The sequence below is a fragment of the Sminthopsis crassicaudata genome, chromosome 1, assembly GCF_048593235.1.
Source record: "Sminthopsis crassicaudata isolate SCR6 chromosome 1, ASM4859323v1, whole genome shotgun sequence".
NCBI lineage: Eukaryota > Metazoa > Chordata > Mammalia > Dasyuromorphia > Dasyuridae > Sminthopsis > Sminthopsis crassicaudata.
This window is the reverse complement of record NC_133617.1, coordinates 128,142,703-128,147,024: the sequence shown is the minus strand read 5'-3', so window position 1 is coordinate 128,147,024 and position 4,322 is coordinate 128,142,703. Positions and strand designations below refer to the sequence as shown.

The 4,322-nt window shown below is 32.6% G+C and overlaps 1 pseudogene; it reads right to left on the bottom strand.

The window, feature by feature from the left end:
• Window positions 1-1,463: 1,463 nt before the first annotated feature.
• LOC141549347 (dnaJ homolog subfamily C member 3 pseudogene) lies at window positions 1,464-2,447 on the bottom strand (annotated as a pseudogene).
• Between the last annotated feature and the right edge of the window lie 1,875 nt (window positions 2,448-4,322).

Genomic DNA, 4,322 nt, shown 5'->3' with positions numbered 1-4,322 from the left:
AGATCATTGGAACTAGGCTAAAATGTCTCATTGTTGAAAAGCGTTACATCCACCAGAGCTGTTCTTCATATAATCTTGCTGTTGCCATGTAAAATGATTTCCTAGTTCTGCTCACTTCACTTAACTTCACTTCATTTAAGTCTCTTCAGGTCTCTCTGGAATCATTCTGCTGATCGTTTTTATAGAACAATAATATTCCATAACATTCATATACCATAACATGTTCAGCCATTCTCCAGCTGATGGGTATACACTCAGTTTCCAGTTTCTTGCCACTACAGAAGAGGCTGCCACAAACATTTTTGCACAAACATTCTCCCTCCTTTATGATCTCTTTAGGATGTAGGCTCAGTGGAAACACTGCTGGATCAAAGGATATGCACAATTTGATTAGCTCTTTGGGAATAGTTCCAAATTTTTCTCCAGAATGGTGAATCAGTTCACAATTCCACTAATAAGGTATTAGTGTCCAAGTTTTCCCACATCACCTACAACATTCATCATTATCTTTTCCTGTTGTCTTAATCTGAGAGGTATGTAGTGATACTTCAGTCTCCTTAATTAGCATTTCACCAATCACTAGTGATTAGAAGCATTTTTTTTCTTATCACTAGAAATGGTTTCAATTTCTTAATCTGAAAATATTCCATTCATATCTTTTAACCATTTATCAGTTGGAGAATGGCTCTAATTCTTATAAATTTGAGTCAATTCTCCATATGCTTTAGAAACAAGGCCTTTATCAGAACCCTTGTATGTAAAATATTTCCCAGTTTACTTCTTCCCTTCTAAACTTGTCTGCCTTGGTTTTGTTTGTACAAAAACATTTTAACTTAATACAATGAAAATTATCCATTTTGTATTCAATTATATTCTGCAATTCTTCTTTGGCCCAAATTTCTTCCTATTCCGCAGATCTGAGAAGCAAATTATCTTTTGTTCTTTTATTTGCTTATATTATCACTATTTATGTTTAAATCATGAATCCATTTCAACCTTATCTTCATATAGGGTGTTAGGTGTAGGTCAGTGCCTAGCTTCTGCCATATTAATTTCCAATTTTCCAACATTTTTGTCTAATAGAGAATTCTTATCCGGAAAGCTAGAGTTTATCAAACACTAGATTAATATAGTCATTTACTATTTTGTCCTGTGAACCTAACTTATTCACTGACTGGCCATTCTATTTCTTAGCCAGTTTAGATGACCACTGTTTTATAAGTTTATGCATGATTGAACTAAGCCACCTTCATTGGCATTTTTTTCATTAATTCCCTTGAAATTTTTGTCATTTTCTTCTTCCAAGTGAACTTTGTTATTTATTTATTTATTTTTTAGCTCTGTAAAATAATTTTGGGGGAGAATGATAAGTATGGCATTGAATAAGTAGATCAATTTAAGTGGTATTGTCATTTTGATTATATTAGCTCAGCCTATTCATGCTACTCAATCTTTGAAAGCATTCACATGGCAGCGTCCATTTGTAAAACTTTTGAATCTACTTTAATGGCTTCATCAGGTTTTTCATCTTTGGAGAAAGAATGGCAAATCCTATCTTTGGAAAAATATAGTATGAATAAATAAATTTATTTCTCTTTTCACTTCAGATTCTTATTTGCTAACTGCACCTACATATGTGACTTCTCTGATCAATTCCTCTGATGACTCAAAAAGTGTATTGAGTTTCTTTATGTGTTTATAGTATATGAAGTACCTTTTATTATCATTTTCAAGTTTTAAACATTCTCAGACTTCAGTGAGTGACAGTTCATGATCTCCTAACATAATATTTTGTGCCAATTTTATAAAAGACCTCAGCATTTTCATTTGACAAATTGGAAGCAGATTTTAAATTATCAATAGTTTTCCCTTGCTTTTTTAGCTTTCTTTATAATGCATTCGACCTTAAAATATTACCAAGTTAAGCTGTAGTTCTTTGATAATCTATCTGATCAAAAGTTGAATGTGCTTGTGAAGATATCACTATATTTAATCAGCTTTTAGTAGTTGAGACTGAGATTCCTTTTCTTCATTCCCACGTGGATGAGATTTTAAAACTTTTAAAAAATCTTCTGCTTCATCCAACTTAGCTTAAGTATTAAACAACATCTCTGTAATTGTGCTGCTATAAAATCAGTCATTAATTCAATCATTTTACTTAGGTCAGGAACTGCTGCTTTAGATATACTATGGCTAAATAAATAGCAGTTCTTTGATAATGTAGCTAGATCATCATCTACTGAAGCATGAAAATGAGATAAAGAATCTTCTAGTTGTCCAGTTGCCAATGATTTTTTTTCCCATTTCAGGATGTTTTTTTCAACATTTTCATTTATGCCACACTCAATAACTCTATGCTGTAGATTTACCAAAAAAAGCAGAAAGGGGAAAAAACAAAAGCCCAACTGATTACTGACAAAGCCAAGGACTACTATGGCTGAAGGCATCTGGGAAGAGGAGAAGGAAGAAAAATATTATTTTTACATGAAAATCATGCACAACTCATTGAAAATCCATTTTTATTTTTTGCATTCAGGATTATGCTTAACTTTACTGATATACTACTAGTTGTTCATGATATTTAATGTTTCAAGAACTGTAATCTTTTAATGCAGAAACTGGTAGATTTTATGTTATTTTAATTTTGGCTTGTGCCTTTGTTGTATTTTCATTTCATTTTTCTTGTTGCTTAAAATAGTTTTCCTTGAGCTGAGGGTTTGGCAATTTAATTATGATGTTCCTGCAGGTTTACTTCTTGTGGTATTTTTCAGGTGGTGTTCAGTGAATATTTTGTATTTCTACTTTACTCTCTTGTTCTAACACTTCAGAATAACTTTCCTTAATCATTTATTATATCATTAAATCAAAATTTGTGGAGGTTTTGGTAATAGTTTTCAGGGGGTCTAATTACTCTTAAAGTTTGTCTTCTTCCTCTTGATCTCTTCTCATAATCTGTTGTTTTTCTTAAATGGAGTTTCACATTCTCTTTTATTTTTTCATATTTTACATTTTATTTTATTATTATTTTTTGTAACTCCACTGGCATTTTCTTCCTCAATTCTAGTTTTTAAGAAATAATTTTCTTTTTTAAGATTACAAATATTGGGGGGAAAGCCAAGAGAGTGGAATAAAGGTAGGAACATGCCCAAACTTTTCCCTAATTGCTCCAAATTCCTTTAAATTATGACTCTAAACAAATTTTAGATCATCAAAACACACCAAAAGATGGAGCAGAACATTTTCCAACTGAAAGTAACTTAGAAGCTCAGCAGAAAAGATTTGTGACAACAAAGTGGGAATCCAGAATGCAGTTCTAGTGCAGAGAGCACTGGTGCAGCTCCAGATCCAGTCCTAGTTTCAGCTCAAAGCCACCAAAATCTGTAGAACCAGAGTGGGATCCCAGAGCACAATTCTAATGCAGGCCTGGTCCTAGCTTCAGCCTGGACCCTAATGTCAGCTAAGGAGGCTCCTGGACCTCTCAGCCAGGAAACACCAGAACAGACTCAGAAAGTCAAAGGAGAGGATTTCTGGCAATAAGGTTGGAGTCTGATATGCATTGCCAGAGAAGCCCAGGTAAGTAAAGCTACATCCAGCCTGGGCCAGCACACTAGATCTTGCAGCTACAGTGGAAAAGAAACACACATAACAATTCCAGGGCAGAAAGGAATGCTTTTGGTCAGATTCCTAGAATGATTTATGAAAACAATTGCACAATATCCCAGAAGCTTGTGACAGTGAATCCTCCACTCTGGAAACATAGCCCTACTTTAACAAATAGGTAAAAACAGAATAATAGACTAAGAAAATATGCAGAAAACAAATAAAAACAAAAAAAAAATTAATCATTGAAAGTTATTATTGTGACAAGGAGGATCAAAACACATAAAGATGATAACAAAGTCAAAGCTTCTATATCCAAAGCCTCCAAGAAAAATAAGAATTGGTGTCAAGTCATAGAAGAGTTCAAAAGGGTCTTTGAAAATCAAGTAAGAGAGAAAGAGGAAAAAATAATGAAAGAACTGAAAGAGATACAAAAGAAAATACAAAGAGCTAATAACAAGAATGTCTTAAAAAGCATATTTGGCCTATTGGGAAAAGAGATATAAAAGCTCACTGAGGAAAATAATTTCTTAAAAATAGAATTGAGATATAGAACCTAATGACTTTATGAAAAATCAAAATACAATAAAACAAAATCAAAAAAGAAAAAATAGAAAAAATGTGCAATCTTTTTGGGAAAAAATAAAAATAAAAATAAAACAGACCTGGGAAATAGATATAGGAGAATTATTGTTCTATCTAAATGTCATGATCAAACAAAT